The sequence below is a fragment of the Eptesicus fuscus genome, chromosome 18 (genome assembly GCF_027574615.1).
Source record: "Eptesicus fuscus isolate TK198812 chromosome 18, DD_ASM_mEF_20220401, whole genome shotgun sequence".
Classification (NCBI taxonomy): Eukaryota; Metazoa; Chordata; class Mammalia; order Chiroptera; family Vespertilionidae; genus Eptesicus; species Eptesicus fuscus.
This window is the reverse complement of record NC_072490.1, coordinates 58,757,367-58,780,522: the sequence shown is the minus strand read 5'-3', so window position 1 is coordinate 58,780,522 and position 23,156 is coordinate 58,757,367. Positions and strand designations below refer to the sequence as shown.

General features: G+C 53.3%; 1 pseudogene; it reads left to right on the top strand.

Annotated features, from left to right (window-relative positions):
- The first annotated feature begins 18,893 nt into the window (after nucleotides 1–18,893).
- On the top strand, nucleotides 18,894–20,365 carry LOC103297462 (mitochondrial import receptor subunit TOM40 homolog; annotated as a pseudogene).
- Nucleotides 20,366–23,156: the final 2,791 nt, after the last annotated feature.

Here is a 23,156-nt window from a genome sequence, read left to right as displayed (position 1 = left end):
GGAGGGACCAGGCCTGCAAGGGAGTGCAGTTGGGGGTGATCAAGCCTGCAGGGGAGGGCAGTTAGAGGTGACCAGGCTGGCAGAGGAGGGAAGTTGGGGGCAACCAGGCCTGCAGGGAAGGGCAGTTGGGGGGGACCCAGGCCTGCAGGGGAGAGAAGTTGTGGGGGCGGGGGAGACCAGGCCTGCAGGGGAGGGCATTTAGGGTCAAACAGGCTGGCAGGGGAGTGGTTAGGGGGTGATCAGGCTGGCAGGCAGAAGTGGTTAGGGGCAATCAGGAAGGCAGACAGGTGAGCAGTTGGGAGCTAGCAGTCCTGGATTGTGAGAGGAATGTCTGACTGCCCATTTAGGCCTGATCCCACGCAGTGGGACATCCCTCGAGGGGTCCCAGATTGGAGAGGGTGCAGGCTGGGCTGAGGGACACCACCCCCACCATGCACAAATTTTGTGCGCTGGGCCTCTAGTTAGAGCATATTTATAAATTCTTATTAATGATTTAAGTGTGATAATGGCTTTGAGGTTATATTTTGTAAAAAGTTTTTATGTTTTAGAGTTAAAATCAATGACAGCTGCCCACCCTCACACCCTTTCTCCGCTCTACGGTGAAGTTCTTCCGAGCACTCTCTGCCCGGAGACTATTTCTTTGTGATTTTTAAAAAGAAGCTTCAGAAAGGCAGGGGCTTTGTCGTCTCATGACAGTCCCCAGTGCCCAGCCCCAGGAGGTGCTCGCTGACTGCAGAATAGATGCAGGCAGCCTTTGAGCAAGGTCCCCTGCAAGTGAAACAATGAGAATTGAGAATGGGGGAGCGGGCGAGGCCTGGGGACAGGGTCCTGCACTCAGAAGGTTGTGCAGTGAGAACAGCTGGCGGCAAAGGGCACCCATTGCACCTGCTTATGGAACTCTCGCCTGTGCTTGATGGGACGGAAGGCAAAAATCACCCTCCCCAAGGGCTCCGGGGGCTGGTGGGTGCTGCGTGCTGGGAGCTGGGTCCTGCAGGGGCCTGGCTGCAGCACCCAAAGGCCTGCTCTGTTACGATTATTTAACTAAGACGTTTGGGGAGTGTCCTTCTCGGAGGCTGCTGCAGTCCTACAGCAACCACACCGGGTTCTGGGGGAGCAAACGAGAGTATTCATGTGGGTTGGGGCCCAAGGACCTGCCTTTCATATGCCCTCACCCAGTAACCATGAGCCTGTGTCTCTGTGACCACCTTTGGGGAGCCATACTGACCCCATTCCCTGACACACAGAGGGGAACATATAACATTATCGCTGACAGTGAAACCTGCCTTTGAACATCCTTCGGGGCCTCACTGGGGAGGATGGCCGAGTCTCCATGAGGGGACAGAGCCGTGTTCTCAGGCGCAGGTGTGTGTGTGGGGGGAGAGGGGGCGCAGGAGGCACCCCAGGGTGGGAGGCGCCCGGAGGGAGGCAGGGGAACTGGGCTGACCAACGACCCAGCCGGGGTTGGAACCTGGCCCCTGGCTCCAGAGGCCGGCCCTCAGCACTCGGACGCCGGGCCCCCAGGGCGTGCCAGCCTGGACTCAGCACACAGGGGTGAAGGCGGGGAGGGGAGGTGGGCGCAAAGTGGGCATGGAAGCAGAGGCTATAAGGTGGGGCCTTGGCCCGGCTCCCACCGCAGGACATGGCGGTCAGCCGGGACCGGACGTGGGCTCAACCACCACCCGTGGTCCGAGCCTCTCCCGAGCCAGAGGCCGGCTGCCTGGGGTTTTTCTTGTTCCTCTCTCTCCTTGTCCTGCGTGGCTGTAGGCGCAAGCAAGTGGGAAAGCCCCCCGCACGGCCTCGGGGTGAGGAAAGGCCCCCGACCCGGCTGCTGGGTCGGGCCCACCTCTCGGAGGCCTGGGCAGAGGGCGGGGGCTCCTGGATTCCCTCCTCCCTCTCCTCTGCGTGAAGTGTCGGCCTCTTTCCCGAATGTTCTCAGCTTCCCAAAGGCAGCAACACCCTCTGCTTTGCCTGTTGCCCCTGAGAAACGGGAGCAGCTGCGGAGCTGCCGTGGCCCCTGCTCGCTGGGCCTCCCGAGGAGGCAGCACCAGGGGCAGGGCCTCCCTCAGAGACCCGCAGACGGCCGCCTGCCCTCTGCTCAGACCTGACGGCATGGCTTCCCGCTGCGGTCAGTGCTGAGGGGGGACAGGGCCCGCGAACGCCCAGCAGCCGCAGCCAGTGCCCGAGGGAGGGCAGGAGGGAAAGGCCTGCTCCCAGCCGTGGGAGTGAGTCTAAAGCATCTAGCCCACGGGCCTGGGCCTTGCCCGCACTCACAGACCCCTTTGCGCTGCTCCCCCCCCCGGGGGTCACCTCCCAAGTCCCCTGAGTGCACCTGTCCTCCTGGACGCCAGCTACCGGGCGATTGGCACACACCGACCTGCTCAGCGCCCCGCGCCTGCGTGCCCTGCCTCCTCCCAGGAGGTGACAGCAGCCAGGCCGGACCCACAGCAGGAGGCTGTAGGCCAACGGACACGAGAGCCCTGAGCGCTGGGACCAGACTGCTCGTTCGTCAGAAAGAATGCAGTTGCCAGCAGGTGGCAAGCTCGGTGCGGGCTCTGGTGGCTGCGGCGGACGGGTCAGACCAGCCCCTTCCTGCATGCGGGGCCGCCTGAGTGAGGAAGCACACACGTGCCACGTACCGTGCTCCTTGGACCGGGAACTCGGGAGGGTGACGTTCAGGCCGGGCTGGAGTTACTGAGGAGCCGGGTGGCTGGAGACGGAGAGCGGTCTCCGGTGGAGGGAGAAGCGAGAGCCGAGGCGCAGGCTGGGACTGCGGCGGCCACGGCAGAGGGTGCCTGTGAGCGGCGCAGCCTTAGGGGGCAGTCAGCTCGTCTGGGGGTGAGGGCAGCTTCTCTGGGGGAGGAAGAGGGAAACACGCCTGAGGACCGGCAGGAGTCACGGAGGGCGGGGAGAGAGCCTGCCAGGCAGGGAGAACAGCAGGTGCACGGCCCGGAGGCTGACGGGAGGCCCGGCGTGGAGGCTCAGGATGAGGCTGCAGGGGCCGTGTGACGGGCTGTGTAGGAGGCGAGCCGTCGCCCCCCTCCCTGCCCCTTAGGGATGAGGACACCGGCCTGCCCCAGGCCTTGAGGCGTGGTCGGCGGCTTGCTTTCGGCAGTGGCATGTGAGCACCACGCATCGGCGAGGCCTGCGACGTGGTCACCCTTGGCCTCTGAGCCCGGGGCAGCAGGCCGTCAGGAGGCTGAGCGGGAAGTCCTTCTACCTGCTGGGTGGGCTGTGGCGTTGGAAGCCACGCTAGGCGGTTGGCCTGCAGAGGCGATGTGGGGAAGAGGCACGCGTGGCTGACGGAAAGCTGCTGTTGTAAGCGAGAGGCGCCAGGCTGCTGCGGAGAAGCCCCCGAGGCCGGAAACCCCGTCTGTCTTTCCTCCTGGGTCCTGGGGAGTCCCGGGTGAGGGGCCGCACTCGGGCGCGGGGTGGTGCCTGTGCGCGGTCAGTCGTGGCTGCTGAGCGGAGGTCAGCCAGACGCTCACTCCGGTGGGCTCCTGGGGGCGAAGACTTAGGGGCGGCAGCGGTGACGGTGAACAGGCTGCCACCTGCCAATGAGGCAGAGGCGGCCACGGAGACACAGCTCCGGAAACGAACTGCTAAGCCTTTCAACGAGCTGGCTCCCCCTGCCGCCCCCCAAGCCTGCTGCCCTTGGGACGCAGCTCCCAGCAGGACGGGCTGGAGTGGGTGAACCCGGGGCCCGAAGCAGGTGGGTCTTCAGTACGGGCGGAGCCCAGTGATGACCAGACTGGCAGCTGTCCGGGAGAAGCCGCTCCGGGCCAACGTAAGAAATGCCCGCTGCCTGGGCGGGTGCCTGGTGAGAAGAGGGCGTAGGGGACAGGTGTTCTTAAGCCAGGGCCCCCCTCAGGACATCCCAGATACAGTGTCAGCCTCCCTCACCGGCTCCTGGAGGAACATCCTCTAGAAAAACACTCCAGAGTCAAGCGATAGCAATGAAAGAGGAGAGGCATCCGCTTCGCTGAAATCCTGCTGCCACTGCAGCCCTGCACCCTGGTCTAGAGCTGACTCGTGGAGCTTAGGACCCCACAGTCATACCTGGCCCTTCGCACGCAGACCGGGGGTGGGGGTGGGCTGGGGGTGGGCCTCTCCACTCACTCTCCTGCCCACATGTGGAGGCACTGAGAGCCTTCCCGGGAGGTGCCAGGCCCCGCTCCTGCTGCAGGGGCTCTTCGGACCCTCCGCAGGGCCATGCGGGACCAGAGCGTGCTTCCATCTCCAAGGCCTCCCGGGCAGCCCCTCGCCTGGGTACCTTCCCAGGCGTGATCACCGACTCAGAGACTCTTGAGGCAGAAGCCAGGGCTCAGGTACGCTGCATGGTCTCATGCACTCAGCTCAGCAGAGGTTCAGAACATTAATAGTTACTCCTCCTTTCACTCACGCAGTGAGTATCCACGGACTGTCTGCTCGGGGCCGGGAGCCGCGGCGTGAACGCCCAGGCTGACAGGAGCAGCGGACACTGCAGAGCCGCAGGCACAATGAGACGGCGACATCACCCGGCATAACTGCGACGCGGCCGGCTAGCGGGGCCGTCCCTTCTCAGCTTTCACCGGAGGGAGGCCCTCTTCGGTGCCCTTGCTCGGTGCAGATCACAGACCTCAGTCTCACAGAGCTTGTAGCAGGCCAGAACCTGTAAAATGGTGACCAAGTAAATAGTGAGAAATCCGAGTGCCCATCGTCACAGAGGCGGATCCCGAGACAAATACTCAAGGATAACTGGGTGTGTTTGGGGAGGGAGGGCACACCACGCCAGGGGGAGTGGGGGGGAGACAGAAGAGCAGCGGCAACAAGGCTCCTTCAGCCAAGAGCCAGCTTAGCCCTTGGAGCTCGTTTCCCTGGAGGAAGCTCTGGGCCGTGCAGCACACGCCTCAGAGCCGCCCCGGCCCGGGGAGAGGTGGGCTTCTGTGCGTGAACGGCTCCCGCCACTGCCAGGCCAGAGGGTCACCTCTCCGCAGGTCCCGCTGCGCCCCGCAGGCCGCGCCCACAAATACAAGCGCCCAGAAGTTAGGGATGAGGCAGCCTTCCCAGCACAGGGTGATGCAGGCCCCCGCTCCTCAGCACACGTGCGAGCGGAGAAGCAGCTCACAGAGCAGCAGTGGGCTGACCCTCCCCAGGCCCTCGCTCGCTGATGGGGGCGGCGCACGTGGGAGGCGAGCCAGGGCTGGAGCCGGCACCTGCTTCAGTCAGATTCCAGGGGAGAGTCAAAGAACTGAGTGATCAAGATAAATCATATTTCCATGAAGTAGTTTTTAAATATCAATGAATGCAAAAGCTCTATGATAAACAAAATACCAGTATTTTAAATAAAGTCAGTATCTGACCCAGTATTTGCACAACTTGGTTTCATTCACCTCATCCTAATCCCATCCTGTTCGACTCTGACTCCTGAACATTTTGATCTCTGTGTGTGTGTGTGTGTGTGTGTGTGTGTGTGTGTGGCGGGGGGGGGGGGGGGGCGCGGGGAGGAGAGGGAGAGAGAGAGAGAGAGAGAGAGAGAGACCCTGGACCGTCTCCTCTGCAGGACTCCGCCCTCCTGTGAATGTCAGACCCTGAGCGGCCTCAGCTCGCTGCTGGCCCAGCCCAGAGCCCAGGACCTGCACTGTCCCCCCGGGGGCCACAGGAATGTGCAGGCAAAGAGCGGGCTCAGAGCCACCAGCAAAAGCCCCAGCGACGAGTCTTCTGTCTTCCCGGCCGGTTCAGAGGGGCCAGGGACCGGCACTGCTCCTCACAGCCTCCGCGGACGGCGGGCCAGGCTGACCTGCCAGGCTCTGGTTGGAGGACCCAGAGCACAAAACCAAAGGCCACGTCCTCAGAGCCAGCTGGCGGAGCCCCAGCCACCTGACTGTGTCCCCACAATGAGGACAGCGCCAGGAGCTTCCCGAGCCAGCCTCCTGCGGCGTGTGCGTGCTGCGGCCTGGACAGCCCCTTCCCAAGAGCGGTTCTCAGTTACCCGAGGCCTAAGGACGGGTTTAAGCATCTTCCACTCACACCTGTGGCAGGTGGAGGCGGGCAGGCGAGGCCTGTACACTGGAGGACAGCAGGAACGCTATGTCACTCCCAGAGCCCACCGACCCTGAGCAGAGCTTTCTTTAGGAAATGCAGGCCGTGCCAGTGCGAACAAAATACTTTCCATCTTGACGAAGTCATTGGGACAAAGAAGGTATTAGTTTCACAGCCAACGTACAGCGTGTGCTCTTCAGCGTTACTACTTGCTTGTCTATCTGTTTATTGTTGACACTATTGCAGGTGTCTCCCATGCTCCCCGCTTTGCCCACCGCCAACCAGCCCGCCCCTCCCGGCGCTCACACTCGGCGCCTGTGCCCACGGCGATGTGCGGATGTGCTTGGCTGTGCTCTGCCCCTGCGTTTGCCCAGGGCCCTGCCACCCCTCCCCTCTGACTCTTCCGTCTGTGACACGGATCCACGCCTCTGGTTCTATGTTGTTTCTCAGTTTATTTTGTTCACTGGTGACTATTCCTAGTAGTTCCACACGTAAGTGAGAGAACATGGCCTCTATCTTTCTCCTACTGGCTTACTTATTTCACTTAGCATAATGCTCTCCACCTCCATCCATGCTGTCACAAAGGGTAAGAGTTCCTTCCTTTTTACAGCGCATAGTCTTTCATTGTGTAGATGTACCACAGCTTTTCCCCCCAAATATATTTTTATTGATTTCAGCAAGGAAGGGAAAGGGAGAGAAAGAGAAACATAATGATCTTTTGCCTCCTGCATACCGCCTACTAGATATCAAGTCTGCAACCCAGGCATGTGCCCTGACTGGGAATCTGACCACAATCAGAGCCCACTGTATTGCAAAACATATTTGCCAATGATACATGTGATAAGGAGTTAATTCCAAAATATATAAAGTACTCATATAACTCAACAAAATGAAGACAAACAATCCAATTTAAAAATAGACAAAGTACTTGAATAGACACTTCTCCAAAGAGGACATACAGAGGCCAGCCACCCCAGACTCTCCTGCGTTTGCCCAGGTTGTCCAATTTGTTGGCATATGGTTTACCCATTTCCACCTGCAATAGTGTCAACAATAAACAGATAGACAAGCAAGTAGTAACGCTGAAGAGCACGCGCTGCACGTTGGCTGTGAAACTAATACCTTCTTTGTCCCAATGACTTCGTCAAGATGGAAAGTATTTTGTTCGCACTGGCACGGCCTGCATTTCCTAAAGAAAGCTCTGCTCAGGGTCGGTGGGCTCTGGGAGTGACATAGAAACTCAACCATTGAGCCATACTGGCAAGTACCACAGCTTTTTAATCCACTCATCTGCTGATGGGCACTTGGGCTGTTTTCAGATCGTGGTTGTTGTAAATCATGCTGCTGTGAATGAACATAGGTGCATATATTCTTCTGATAGTGTTTCTGGTTTCTTAGGTTGTATTCCCAGAAGTGGGATTGCTGGGTCAAATGGAAGTACCATTTTAATTTTTTGAGGAAACTCCATACTGTTTTCTACAGTAGCTACCTGTCTGCATTCCCACCAGCAGTGCACTAGGGCCCTTTTCTCCACATCCTCGCCAGCACTGGTCATTTGTTGGTTTGTTGATGACAGCCATTCTGGCCGGTCTGAGGTGATACCTCATTGTTGTTTTGTGCATCTCTCTGGTGATCAGTGACCTTGAGCGTGTTTTCATATGTCTCTCGGCCTCTGTATGTCCTCTTTGGAGAAGTGTCTATTCAAGTACTTTGTCTATTTTTAAATTGGATTGTTTGTCTTCATTTTGTTGAGTTGTATGAGTACTTTATATATTTTGGAATTAACTCCTTATCACATGTATCATTGGCAAATATGTTTTGCAATACAGTGGGCTCCCTTTTGGTTTTGTTGATATAATCTTATTTGTTTATTTTTTCCTTTGTTTCCCTTGCCCTAGGAGATATATCGGGAAAAATATTGCTACGCAAGATGTCTGAGATTTTATTGCCTGTGTTTTCTCCCAGGATTTTTATGTTTTCACAACTTACATTTAAGTCTTTTATCTATTTTGAGTTTATTCTTTTATATGGTATAAGTTGGCAGTCTAGTTGCATTTTTTTTTTTTTGCATCTACATGTTCAATTTTCCCAACACCTTTTATTAAAGAGATTGTGTTTACTCCATTGTATGCTCTTGCCTCCTTTATTGAATATTAATTGACCATAAAGGCTTGGGTTGATTTTTGGGCTCTCTGTTCTGTTCCATTGATCTATGTGCCTGTTCTTGTGCCAGTACCAGGCTGTTTTTATTACAATGGCTTTGTAGACTAGTTTGATATCTATTATTGTGATTCCTCCAACTTTGTTCTTCTTTCTGAAAATTGCTGCGGCTATTCAAGGTCTTTTTTGGTTCCATATAAATTGTTGGAATATTTTTTCTAGATCTGTGAAATATGCCATTTTTAAAAAATAGGAATTGTGTTTAATCTAGCAATTGCTTTGGGTAGTATGGACATTGTAATGATGTTAATTCTTCCAATCCATGAATATAGTATATGCTTCTACTTGTTTGTATATTCCTCTATTTCTTTCTTCAATGTCTTACAGTTTTCTGAGTATAAGTCTTTTACCTCCTTGGTTACATTTATTCCTAGGAACCTTATTACTTTTGTTGCAATAGTAAATGGGATTGTTTCCTTAGTTTCCCTTTCTGATAGTTCATTACTGGTGTATAAAAATGCCATCAATTTCTGGGTATTAATGTTGTATCCTGCTACTTTGCCAAATTCATTTATTAATTCTAGTAGTTTTTTGGTGGAGTCTTTAGGGTTTTCCATGTACAATATCATGTCATCTACAAATAATGAGAGTTTCACTTCCTCCTTTCCAATTTGGATGCTTTTTATTTCTTCCTCTTCTCTGATCGCTGTGGCTAGGACTTCCAGTGCTATGTTGAATAAGAGTGGTGAAAGTGAACATCCCTATCTTGTTCCTGATCTTAAGGAAAATGCTTTTAGTTTTTGCCCATTGAATATGATGTTGGCTGTAGGTTTCTCATATATGGCCTTTATTATCTTGGGATATGATCCCTCTATTCCCACTTTGCTAAAAGTTTTTTTCTTAATAAAAAAAATGAGTGCTGGATATTCTCAAATGCTTTTTCTGCATCCATTGATATGATCACGTGATTTTTAAAAATCCTCACTGGAGGATATTTTTTCCATTGATTTTATTAGAGAGAGTGGAAGGGAAAGAGGAAGTGGGGGAAAGAGAGAGAGGGAGAAGCATCAATATGAGAGAGACTCACCAATTGATTGACTCCTGCATGAGCCTGGACTGGGCCCAGGATTGAACTTGCAACCCAAGTACGTGCCCTTGACCAGAAAACCTCTTCGGTACTTGGGCCGACACTCTAACCCTGGCCAGAGCTGATTATGTAATTTTTTCTTTTATTTTGTTTATGTGATATATCATATTTATTGATTTGAGAATTTTTTTGTACCAACCTTGCATCCCCAGAATAAATACCACTTGACCATTGTTTATGATATTTTTAATGGATCCACTTTGCTAATATTTTATTGAGGATCTTAGCATCTATGTTTATCAGGGATATAGGCTTAAAATTTTCTTTCTTTGTAGTGTCTTCATCTGGTTTTGGAATTTAGATAGTTTTTACCTTGTAAAAAGAGATTGGAAATTTTCATGAATTTTTTTGAATAGTTTGAGGAGTATAGGTGTTAGTTCTTCCTTGAATGTTTGGTAAAATTTGCCTGTGAAGCTGGCTGGTCCAGGACTTCTGTTTACTGGGAGGGTTTTTTTTTTTTGTTGTTGTTTATTACTGTTTCAATTTCATTAGTTATCAGTTTATTCAAATTTTCTGATTATTTCTGATTCAGTTTTGGAAGATTGTATATTTTTAGGAATTTGTCCATTTTGCCCAGGTTGTCCAATTTGTTGGCATATGGTTTCTGCTGTGCTTGGCCACACAAGAAGGACCAGGCTGTGCTCCAAGGCCAGTTTTTACCATCAGAGGGCCCAGGGGCAGGTCAGCAAGCATCCCAAAGCATCTTGAGTTCTGCCTCTGCCTGCCTCCCCTGCTGGCTGGCTGCCAGGCTTAGTCACAGAAAAGGCTTAGTCTCTGAAAAAGCCTCTGTAGAATCGGAAAGATGAAGTCACTGCATCTCCCCTGAGGGGTTGGTGTCATTCAGACTTCAGAGAAGATGGAGGTGTGTTTCCCTGCCCCTGAGCCACAGTCTGAGTCTAACCCAGATTTTCCCTGACCTTGGCAGGGCAGAGCCCCGAGTAGTCAGGGGGGTGGAGCCTACAGAGCCCCGAGATTGTGTCTGCTGGGAGCTCGGGGAGGGTTCTGTTGTCTCTCCTGGGAGGTCCCTGGAAAGTGGGGAAATGGCCCCATCCCAAAGCCAGTCACCGACAATCCCTGCGTCTGCCCAGTCTTCGAAGCCCTCGCCTGTGCTGCTGACTCCTCAGTGGGGCTGAAGATGCAGGGTGGGCAAGCAGGACTCCACAGGGTGCGGGAATTGCCTTTGCCCAGGCTGTCACTGCTCAGAGGGCCGTGTTCCTCCCAAGAGAAATGGCTGCAGCAGTATAGGAGGACAAACTAACAGGGATCCTGGGGGCCACTCCTCCATGTCACTCCCAAAGCCAGCCACCCCAGTCTCTCCTCAGGAGACTCCAGTTCTCACCCTTCCCTCCAAGGAAGCCCAGGGTGAGTGGCTGCGGACAAAAAATTTGCACGTTGGCCCTTTAAATGGGTGGCTTTGAATCCAGCAGGCTCCGCCTCTCCTTGGCAGACAGAAACTCTTTCCCTTGCACAGCTGAATACTATGTGGTGCCTGTTCCTGGCTGGCTCTGGGCTGCAGAGCCCCATCTAGGTCCAGGCTCCACGCCTCTCAGGGGAAGCCGCCCACAGCTGAGACAGCCCTCCGTAGCCTCAGCACGCTGCCTGTGGGAGCAAGCCAGCCCTGTCGTGACTCTGCCCTTCCTACCAGTCTTGACTTGCCTTCTGCAGTCCTTGGGAAAAGTCTCCTCTTCAGCCCTGGCTGGTACTCTCCATGGTTAGCGTGTCAGCCCGGGCACCAAAGGCCTCGGGTTTGATTCCCAGTCGAGGGCACCTCCCTCAGTTGCAGCCTCGATCCCCAGCCCCTGCTGCTTTTCTCTCTCTCACCCGTCCCTCCCTACCACTCTCTCTCTAAAAATATTAATGAAAAAAGTGTTCTTGGGTGAGGATTAAAGTAAGTCTTCTCTTCAGATCGTCTCCAGTTAGTAACTCAGGGGATTTCCCCCAGTTCAGCTGTAACCCCCAGTTTGGTTCTGGGAGGCACTGCGAGCGAGATCTGCCCACCCCACTGCCCTCCCTGGTCCATGCTCTTTAGTGTCTTCCATAGAACTAAGTCCGTGTCTGGTTTTGTTTTCAGGTCCCTGGCAACGGCCCGTGGTGGGCTTTCTTGTCTTGTTATTCACAGTGGCTTCATGCCCTCACTGAGGTACCTGCAGTAAGAGTTTGGGGCTCTCAAAGGCAGGAAGGGAGAGAAAGGGGGGGTGTTGCAATATTCCACGAGTATGGGCGCCTTGTTGGAAACAGAACCACCGGAGAAAGGCGTTTCTAAGATGACTGCACAAGGACCCTGTGGTCCGGACGGATGGGAGAGGGAGAACTGACGTATGTATCATCAGCACACTTCCAGGCCTAGCACCCTCGCAGCCCTGGGTTCAAGCCAGGGCTCTGAGTTGAATCCTAACTGCACCACTTACCTGTGTGAGTGACTAGAGATGGGCAACTCAAACTCTCTGAGACTCAGTTTCCTCATCCATAAAATGAAACATCATAGTGCCTCTCTATCACATGCCTTGTGGTGACTGACTGTGACCATGCCTTTGATCACAGCACCTGACAAAGAGTTAGAGCTTAATAAATGCTACCTGTTATTTTTATGAATGGAAAGGCCAGTCTGCAAGCTCCATTTCTGCTCTACTTTCTCCAGGAAGCCCATAAATATGGATCTAGGTAAAATGCTTGCAGTCAGCACTTACAAGATTGGTGCCTGTTGCATGTCACAGTCCAAGTAGGATGGGGAAGAGCAGAAGACGAATAACTCTTCATCTCAAAAGCTGGCTTTGCCACTCTGAGCTCAGTTCCTTTCCTTTCACTTACCCTACCCCCACCCCATCGTCTCCATAGGAGGTGCTGAATAACTGGCATCTTTGTCTTTAGTGGATTCCCCCAGAGGCCAACCCGGAGACAAATTTGGGAATACCTGTACTCTGTTTGGAAAGTGAGCCCAGGAAGTTGAGAAGAGAAGGGAAGGAAGGCGAGGCACCTTAATTAGTAAGGTCACTGCCCTGGCCAACTGGGGCCAACCCCACCTGTAACCTTTGGGGGTGCCGTGGAGCATGCCTCAGAGCTGTCTCACCCAAGAGGGGAGGAAGCTGAGAGTGAGCCACCAAATCTGGCCCATCCTCGGCTGAGGGCTGCTCCCAAGAGCGTGCATGCCGGCCCAAGGTGCTCCTTGGCCAGAGCCTTGGTGGCAGTGGTAGGGAGCCATCAGGTGTGAAAAATCTGGCCCCACGGTGACATGGGCCTGGCCTGGCAGCTTCCCCTACCCGCTCCAGGACTGCTGAAGTTCTGAGAAACTCTTTGCATTATACAGATAACGTCGACGTGTGTTACATGTTTAGTAATTGCCACACCTGATGGGGTGATTTCATGTCATCATCATGCCCCGGAGCCTGGGTCTTGCCCTCCAGACAATGTGATTTCTGCTGCCTGCTAACACAGCCACCCCGAACAGACGGTCTTTCCTTGAAGGGAGTTACAGAGGCCACATGTCAGGGCCCACTCCCTCTCTGAGGTCCACCAAACTAGCCACGTCTGGTGCGTGGGGTTTCAAGGTGGTAAGCAATGAGCTGAGACAAGCCATTAATCTTCTTATAGTTCACCAAGAACCACAGCTTTCGGTCCAGGTGACCTGATAGGGCTGGGCTGACAACCAGAGTACAGCAATGTCTGCTGGCATGGGGATACCATGAGCCTGGTATCCAAGACCATGCTCAGGGCCTTTCTGTGTTTCTTTGTTCTTTTAATGACAATAGTTATCATTCATTGAGCTATTTCTACATGCCAGGCACTGAGCTAAGCACTTCTCATATGTATAATGTCAAAAGACAAAGGGTGGTGTTACTCTTTTACAGCTAAAGAAATATAAGCACAAAGTAATTAAGTAACTTGCCCCAAATCACAGAACATATAAGTAACAATACAGTTTAACCTAGGTCTCCCTGACTCAGAACCATCAGTTTAACCACTACACTATATTTCATTTTTAATCTGTTTTTTTCTTTTTAACCTGAAGTGTTATTGTGAGGCGTATGGTAGTGAACTGGCTCTGGGGAGTGAGGGGCTGTGTGCAGGGACAGAGACTAGCCCTGATTTGTAGCATTTGCTAATTTCTGTGGTATAAATACCCCACCATGTCCAATTTCAAGATATCAAGGGTTTAACAATCAGTTTACAAAAATCCTGAATATTTAATAATTGGTTCTCATAGGCCTGTATACTGTATTTTTCCGTGTATAAGATGCTATTTTTTTCTAAAATCTTTAGACTGAAAATTGAGGGGCATCTTATACAAGGAAGTCAGCCGAGGAGCGAGCCGCGTGGGTGTGTGACTGCCCATACCTTATCAAACAGGCTTCCTCCAATCATGAGCCTTATTGTTACTGACGTCAGCTGATGCTGTAATTGGAGGTAGAGGTTGAGAGTGTGCAGATGCAACAGGGAACTGAACATTCTGAGCCCATAAAGATGTCAAAAAAATAAAAAGATAAATAGCAGTAAATGATTGTCTCACTCTGCAAAATTCAAACTGAATGTAATCAGCTATGCAAAAGAGCATGGAAATAGAGCTGCAGAGAGACAATTTGGACCTCCTCCCACTGAGCGTATGATCAGACAGTGGAGAAAACAGGAAGAACAACTCCTTAAGATGACAAAAAAGAAGAAGGCCTTAAGAGGAAAACCAGCAAAATGGGCAAACTTGGAGCAGAGGCTTAAGACTTGGATTATGGAGCAGTGCCAGAGTGGCTTATGTGTGTCAGCCAAACTTATTCAATGTCAGGCAGGAATGTTTGCAAGTGGAATGAACATTGTTGATTTTTCAGGAAAGGCAAAATAGTGCTTCAATTTCATGAGGAGAGAAGGGTTGGCCATGAGAACATGAACAAAGTTAGCTCAGGAAATGCCACCAGTTTATGAGGATGATCTCACATATATAGACAGTGACTCAGAAGACAGCAGTGATACAACAGAAGTTGGAGAAATTGACATGTCTGGAACTAATAGTGATGAAGAAGATAGTAGTGATGCAATAGAGGCTGAATAAAGTGATATGCTGCATAATATGACCATCGCAACCGAACAGATGACCGAACAGGCTGCGTGGGAGACCAGGCCGGCAGGGGAGGGGGCAGTTGGGGACAACCAGGCTGGCAGCAGTGAGGTGGGGGGCAGTTGGGGGCAATCAGGCCAGCAGGCAGAGGCAGTTAGGGGTGATCAGGCCAGCAGGGGGGCAGTTAGGGGTGGTCAGGCAGGCAGGCAGGTGAGCAGTTAGGAGCCAGCAGTCTAGGATTGTGAGAGGGATGTCCTGGGGATCGGGCCTAAACCGGCAGTCGGAGATCCCCTGAGGGGTCCCAGACTGAAGAGGGTGCAGGCTGGGCTGAGGGGAACCTCCTCCCCAACGCACGAATTTTGTGCACCGGGCCTCTAGTTACTAAATAAAAAATGTGTTGTTTTATGTTTAAAACTAGAGTCCTGGTGCACAAATTCGTGCACCAGTTGGGTCCCTCGGCCTGGCCTGCAGGATGGGCCGAAACTAGCTCTCTGACATCTCCCAAGGGGTCCTGGATTGCAAGAGGGCACAGGCCAGGCCAAGGGACCCCACCAGTGCACAATTGGTGTCGGGAGGGACGTAGGAGGGTGACCAGCCAGGGAGGGACCACGGGAGGGCTCCAGGGCATGTCTGGCCCATCTTGCTCAGTCCCGATTGGCCGGACTCCAGCAGTAAGCTAACCTACAGGTTGAGCATCTGCCCCCTGGTGGTCAGAGCTTGTAATAGCGACTGGTCAACCGGTTGATTGTCTACCCCCTGGTGGTCAGTGCACATCATAGCGAGCAATTGAGCAGCCTTAGCATATTATTAGCATATTATGCTTTGATTGGTTGAACAGACGACCAGACAACCGTACACTTAGCATATTAGGCTTTTATTATATAGGATATTGATTTCTTAATTTTGGATTGGAAAAGTGGGGGAGAGGAATAACTTATACATGGGGCATCTTATACACAGAAAAATATGGTAGCTCCAGTATACCACTGCTGATACCACACTCCCACAGATCTTAAGTATTAAGATTTCTAGAGAAATTGTTGGATAGATCCTTTCTAGCCATTCTACTCTTTAAATCTTTTTATATATATACATATATAAATCTTTATTGCTCAGATTATTACAGGTGTTCCTCTTCCCCCACCCCATAGCTCCCCTCCACCTGATTCCCCACCCCACCCCATACCCTTACCCCCCCGCCACTGTCTTCATCCATAGGTGTAAGATTTTTGTCCAATCTCTTCCTGCACCCCTCAGACCCCCTTCCCCCTGAGAATTGTCTGTCGCCTCCCTTTCTATGTCCCTGATTCTATTATATTCACCAGTCCATTCTGTTCTTCAGATTTTTTTATTCACTTGATTTTTAGATTCACTTGTTGGTAGGTAAGTATTTGATGTCTTTTTGCTGTTCATAATTTTTACCTTTACCTTTTTTTTCTTCTTCCTCTTCTTAAAGAATACCCTTCAGCATTTCATGTAATCCTGGTTTGGTGGTGATGAACTCCTTTAGCTTTTTCTTGTCTGTGAAGCTCTTCGTCTGACCTTCAATTCTGAATGATAGCTTTGCTGGGTAGAGTAATCTTGGTTGTAGGTTCTTGCTGTTCATCACTTTGAATATTTCTTGCCACTCCCATCTGGCCTGCATAGTTTCTGTTGAGAAATCAGCTGACAGTCGTATGGGTACTCCCTTGTAGGTAACTAACTGTTTTTCTCTTGCTGCTTTCAAGATTCTCTCTTTGTCTTTTGCCCTTGGCATTTTAATTATGATGTGTCTTGGTGTGGTCCTCTTTGGATTCCTCTTGTTTGGGGTTCTGTGCGCTTCCTGGACTTGTAAGTCTATTTCTTTCACCAGTTGGGGGAAGTTTTCTGTCATTATTTCTTCAAATAGGTTTTCAGTATCTTGCTCTCTCTCTTCTTCTGGCACCCCCAAAATTCAGATGTTGGTACGCTTAAAGCCATCCCAGAGGCTCCTTATGCTATCCTCACACTTTTTGATTCTTCTTACTTTCCACCTCTTTGGTTGGGTGTTTTTTGCTTCCTCATGTTCCAGATCTTTGGTTTGACTCTTGGGGTACAGTGATCTACAGTTGAGTTTCTGTATATTCTTTATTTCAGACAGTGTATGCATAATTTCTAACTAGTCCTTTTCTATTTTTTTGGTATTCCCATTAAGGTCCTTGAAGGTCTCTTCAAGTTTCTCAGCGGTTTTTAGAAGATTCTTGAGTAACCTTATAAATGTGGTTCTGAACACTGTGTCGTCCATTAGTTTGCTTTCCTCCATCTCCCTACTCGTGACATACTTTGGTGTCTCTGCATTTTGGCTGCCTCCCTGGCTTTGTGTGGTCAGTGACCTATAGGGGCCGGTAGCTCAGCTTCCCCAATCTCCCTAGGTGGTCTCTCTTGGTACCCCCCTTTGTGGGCTGAGTGCAAAGTCTTGGTGTTATTAAGCCTTGATTGCTGTTGGTACACTGGGAGGATTTGACCTCCAGGCCAATTGGCTGTGAGGATCAGCTGTGTCTACACCGGGAGACAGCCTTATTCAACTAGACTTGCAAAATTATAAAAGCCTCTGTGCTCAGCTTGGATGGGGCGGAGTTTCAGGGTGGAGCCTACAGCCTTGGCTTCCGGTCAGCCCCGCCCTATGAGGTTCCTGGGTCTCAGTGTCCCTCATTGTCCCTCTGTATTCCCTGCAAGCACCTCTGAGAGAAAGGTGCCCTGAAGTTTCACCTGCTGCCAAACAGTCTAGTCTCTCCCCCAATGAATCTGGATTCCCAGATTCTCACCCAGAACTGGGGTTCAGTGCAGTCAGAACTGGGGCTCAGCACAGTCCGGAGCTTTTGTCTCCTTCCTGCTAAGGCAATTCAGCAGCACAGTCAACAGTCCATCCTCTGCGCGCATTCAAGCGCGTGCCTCCGGAGCTCTGCCTTTCGCCGCTCCTCTGCGTTTCCGCCTTACAGCCCAGATTCCCCCAGTATGAGCCTGGCTTCCCAGGGTCTCACCCAGAACTGGGGTTCAGTGCAGTCAGAGCTGGGGTTCAGCGCAATCTGGAGCTTTTATCTCCTTCCCGCTAGAGAACGCCGGCCAGGCACTCAGCCGCCCCTTCCTCTCCGGCTCCGTCTTCCCTGCACGCGCGCAAGCGCCTGTGTCTCCGCCTGTGTCTCCGTACCTCAGGCTTTTACGGTTCCTCTGATTTTCCTTGTGGTTTTCTCTTTCCTTCTAGTTGTGGGTGTTTCAGTCCGCCAGCTTTCCTGTGGTTCTGGATGATGTCCGTTTTGACTTTTAGTTGTATTTTTGAAATTGTTGTGTGAGGCTGCAGTTTAGGTGTTTACCTATGCCACCATCTTGGTTTCTCCTCCTTTTTAAATCTTGCCCCAGAGCTCTAGATTATAAATGAGACACCAACATTCATTCATTCAACAAATATGAAGTGGCAAAAAGGCATGAGGGGCATAAAGATGATTGAACACAGTCCCAGTCTATCTTAGGTTGTGTTCCCCAGAAACACATCTGGAGGCAAGGTTTTGGGTGTCTTATTAGGAAGTGCTGCAAGGAAAACTGATAGAGTGGTGGGAAGGGAGATGGGGCGGAGCAGGCAAGGGTGTGGTAGCAGCCAAGTCCTCGGAGAATGCCTTTGCCTCAGTCCTATTACGGGGCTCTGGCAAGACAGTGGTATACACTCAGAGTGTCTTGATGAAGGGGGACAGGCTGGAGTATTTAACTTGCTACCCTCGCTCATCAGTCATTGGTTAAGGACTGTCACCAGAAGGACATACATTTTCAGCACTTCCAGCTCTCCACTGACAAAGACAAAGCTGGCTCTAGCAGCCCTAGCAAAGAGGCACAGGTCCCAGGCTGCTGGCGGCCAGAGCACATCTGGAGCTGATGTGCAAATGCTAATGGAATCTGAGAGCTTAGACAGAGCTCTGAGAGTGTCTGCTCTCCAGTAGTTCATTCAACCAATGTTTGCTGAGCAGCAACTGTGTGCCAGACACTGCTAGATTCAGAGGATAAAAGGGCGAGTGCAAACAGCCACTCTCCCTGCTTTCATGGAGCACATAGTCTATTGAGGGGCCAGTGCAATCCAGACTGCAAGCCTTTTATTACAAACTGGATTAAAGGCATAAGAAAAAGCACAAGGTTATGGGAGAGTGCATAAGAAGACAGATGCTGAGTCAGGGATACAGGTGGGGTTAGGGAAGGCATCCCTCATAATTTGACAGGGAAATCCCTGGCTTTCACCAAGGATCTTGAACTCTTGATGAGTCCTTCCTTATCTCTGAGTTTTTTCAGGTACTAGAAGGCCTGTGCAAAAACAAAGGTACACCAAAACCACAGATGATTTATGTTGATTAATGGTTCATGGTACATAAATCAACTACCCACAAGTACATCATAGTTATTCCTAATCAAAGCTCTGTGCATCACTATGGTCATTTCCAACTCCTCAATGTGCATTTAGTCACAGAGCTCTTAGGACTGCCATACATTTACTATGAAGCCTGTAAGCTCTGGAGTCAGAGTGTCTGAGCTCACACCTGCTGGGTGACCTATTAGTTGTGTTCCTGGGCAAGGAGCTCAGCCACCCTAGTCTCACGTTCTTCATTTGTAGTGCAGGGTAAATAGGACCTACCTCTCACAGTTCATTGTGAAGAGTAGAAGAAAACGAGTTAACCTGTACAAACTGCTTAGCACAATCTCTGGGCACATTCTAAGCATTTAATAAAAAGTGGCTCTTATTTCCATTATTAGATATATGACATGAAAGGATGTCCTTGATACTTTTTAAGTGAGAAAGTTGGTTTATGCATAAAATAGTTTAACTAGATGTACTCAAACTTGGATCTCAGAACTCTTTATACACGTAAAATTATAGGGGCCCTGAGAAGGGCGGGGTTTGGCTGGGGACTGGGCCCAGTGCCACAGGCCCTAACCTCCGCCCTCTGACCTTTTCCCTTGCAGGCGACCATGGGGTACGTGTTGGCCGCTAGCTCGCCTCCTGTGGGGCCACCACCGCCGCCTCCACCCTCTCCTCTGGGCTTCACGCTGCCGCCGCTTGGGGACGGCCTGGGTGCTGGGGCCAGCGTGGGTCAAGGTTCAGAATGGACCACCGGGATGCCTGCAGGGACCTCGGACGATGGGGCCTGCGGCTGCCTTCCCAACCCCCGCACGTTGGAGGAGTGCCACCGGAAGTGCAAGGAGCTGTTTCCTATTCAGATGGAAGGTGTCAAGCTCACAGTCAACAAACGGTTGAGGAGCCATTTCCAGGTGAACCACACAGTAGCCCTCAGCACAATTGGCGAGTCCAACTACCATTTCGGGGTCACGTACATGGGGACAAAGCAGCTGAGTCCCACAGAGGCATTCCCCGTGTTGGTGGGCGACATGGACAACAGTGGCGGCCTCAATGCTCAGGTCATTCACCAGCTGGGCCCCGGCCTCAGGTCCAAGATGGCCATCCAGACCCAGCAGTCCAAGTTGGTGAACTGGCAGGTGGATGGGGAGTACCGGGGTTCTGACTTCACAGCAGCCGTCACCCTCGGGAACCGACATCCTGGTGGGTTCAGGGATCCTCGTGGCCCACTTCCTCCAGAGCATCCCGCCATGTCTGGCACTGGGCGGAGAGCTGGTCTACCCCCGGCGGCCTGGGGAGGAGGGTACTGTCTCTAGCTGGGAAACACACGTTGAACAGCTGGTTGGCGACAGTAACGCTGGGCCAGGCGGGCATGCACGCAACATCCTACCACAAAGCCAGTGACCAGCTGCAGGCAGGCGTGGAGTTTGAGGCCAGCACAAGGATATAAGACACGAGTGTCTCCTTCGGGTACCAGCTGGACTTGCCCAAGGCCAACCTCCTCTTCAAAGGCTCGGTGGACAGCAACTGGATCGTGGGTGCCATGCTGGAGAAGAAGCTCCCGCCCTGCCCCTGCCGCTGGCCCTCGGGCCTTCCTGAATCACCGAAAGAACAATTCCAGTGTGGCTTTGGCCTCACCATGGGCTGAGCCCCTCCTGGCTCCTGCCTCCCCTCCCTCCCTCCTTGAGATTCCCCCTGCTCCTCCCTGGACAGAGGGGAGACCTACGTGCCCCTCCCTCTCCCTTCCCTCCCTCCTTGGTGGTCAGGGGGGCAGCAGAAAGGAGGGGGCCATCACCCCAGCAGCTGAGGGGGGAATTCTAGAACCACGGGCGCTTCAGGATTCGGAGCATCGGGGGCTGTGTGCCCAGTGGATCTGGGGCCCAGAAGGGGTTCTGGAATTGAGGGGCACGCCAGCTTCTGAGTACCAGGGGCAGAGGCTGCCAGACAACCTCATGGAGGAGGTGGGGCATCACCACCACCCCCACCCCAAAGATCTTGGGGCCCCGACCCGAGGGGGCAGCAAGAAGAGGAGCTTCCCCATCCCAGGTCTTCCCCACCCACTTTCCCATCCACTCCTCGGTATAAATCATGTTTATAAGTTATGGAAGAACTGGGACATTTTACAGAAAACAAACAAAAAATATACATTAGAAAAAAAATAAAATATAGAACTCTGAAAATCTTTTAAAATGTGAGTTTAAAATATTAATGAATGAATGAATTAAAAGGACAATAAACCCATTACATGTTAACATATTTTCTCCCCGCCGCCCCTTAGTGGGGAGAAGGCAGGGACTCGCCCCAAGGGGGGTGCGGTGAGAGACTAAAGAGTCCACAAACGAACAGGACCGCCCAAGAGAGCCTGCCCGGCAGCCCCTCCCGCACATGCGCACAGGCTTAGCAGGCCCTCTGCTGCCCAGCCCACCCCACCCCCTGGGCGGGGCTTGCGCGTGAGACTCCGCGCCAACTGGGGAGCCGCAGCTACCCTCCCCCCCCCCCCCCCCCCCCCCCCCCCCCCCGCCTCCGGTCCGGTCCCGGTCCCGGTCCCGCGGCTTCGGGATGACTGAGCGGCCAGAAGACGCGCTGGTCCTTGTGCCGAGCCCGCCTGTCAGCCACGTGCCCCACGGGGACGGGGGAGGGGGGGCGGCCCCCCGGGGGAGGGGAGGCGGAGGGGGGAGGCGCCCCGGGGGAGGGGAGGCGGAGGGGGGAGGCGCCCCGGGGGAGGGGAGGCGGAGGGGGGAGGCGGCCGGGGGAGGGGAGGCGGAGGCGGAGGGGGGAGGCCCCCCGGGGGAGGGAAGGCGGAGGCGGAGGGGGGAGGCCCCCCGGGGGAGGGGAGGCGGAGGCGGAGGGGGGAGGCCCCCCGGGGGAGGGAAGGCGGAGGCGGAGGGGGGAGGCCCCCCGGGGGAGGGAAGGCGGAGGCCCCCCGGGGGAGTGGAGGCGGAGGCGGAGGGGGGAGGCCCCCCGGGGGAGTGGAGGCGGAGGGGGAGGGGGAGGGGGGAGGCCCCCCGGGGGAGGGAAGGCGGAGGCGGAGGGGGGAGGCCCCCCGGGGGAGGGGAGGCGGAGGGGGGAGGTGCCCCGGGGGAGGGGAGACGGAGGGGGAGGCAGAGGGGGGAGGGGAGGTGCCCCGGGGGAGGGGAGACGGAGGGGGAGGCAGAGGGGGGAGGCCCCCCGGGGGAGGGAAGGCGGAGGGGGGAGGCCCCCCGGGGGAGGGAAGGCGGAGGCGGAGGGGGGAGGCCCCCCGGGGGAGGGGAGGCGGAGGGGGGAGGCGGCCCGGGGGAGGGGAGTTGCAGAAAGCCCCCTGACTTGGTAAACCGGGGTCTCGCGTCCAAAACAGCCTCCACATATTGGAAACAACATACTTTCCGGGGCAGTTTGGGCGGCCACAGGCCCTGGACTAAGTGACTTAAACAACAGGACTCTTCCTTCGAGCCTCCGAGGTCAGAGGTCGGAGGTCGGAGGTCGAAGCGCCGCTGAGGGTGGGTTCGGCTGCAGACTGCCATCTTCAGTGATCCTGAGCGGCCCTCCGGAGAGATGGCCCTCCCCTGCTCCTCCGCCATACCGCCCTCGGCTTCTGTGCTCTCGTCTGCCTCCTGCATCAGCCAACCGTCCAGGCTGCCCGTGTGGGAAGGCCCCTGAGTACCGGAAGCTTATCCTGTCTAAAGGGTCAGGACCCGGATGTGCTCGGCCTCGGGAGGGGCCTCACTGCGCCAGCACCAGCGGGTGAGACAGTCCTTCCTGAACCTCCCGGGGTTTGGTTGGTGGCTTCCCGCCAGCCTGGTGTCTGCCACCACATCCCCACATGGCAGAGAGCGGAGCGGGGTCCTTGTTAAAGGGCTCTAATCCCCCTTACGGGACCGAATCACCTCCACATAAATATTGGGAGGACACAAACATTCAACCCATACCACATATATCATATTTTTACGAAAAAGACTACATTTTTCAAGATAATAAAATTAGTAAAAGTAGTGAATTGCTTTATATTTTTGCAGATCTTTTCAATGTCTGTCTTAATTGTAATAGCCACAGACTTCCAGTCAAGATGGTGACATAGGGAAATGCTGTGCTTGCCTCCTCCCAGCACCAATCAGAATTACAGCTAAACTACAGAACAGTTATCATGGAGAGCCACCTGAAGTCCAGCGGAACAGGCCTATAACTAAGGACATAAAGGAGAAACTCTAGACTGGTAGGAGGGGTGCAGACACAGAACCAATCAGGCCTAAACCAGCAGACAGACATCCCCCGAGGGGTCCAGATTGGAGAGGGTGCAGGCTGTGCTGACAGACACACACCCCCCCCCCAGTGCACAAATTTCATGCACTGGACCTCTAGTGTGTGTATACACACACACACACACACACACACACACACACACACACACAGAGACATATATCCAGAGAGATATCTTCGCTGCAGAGGCCTCCCTCTGGAATGAG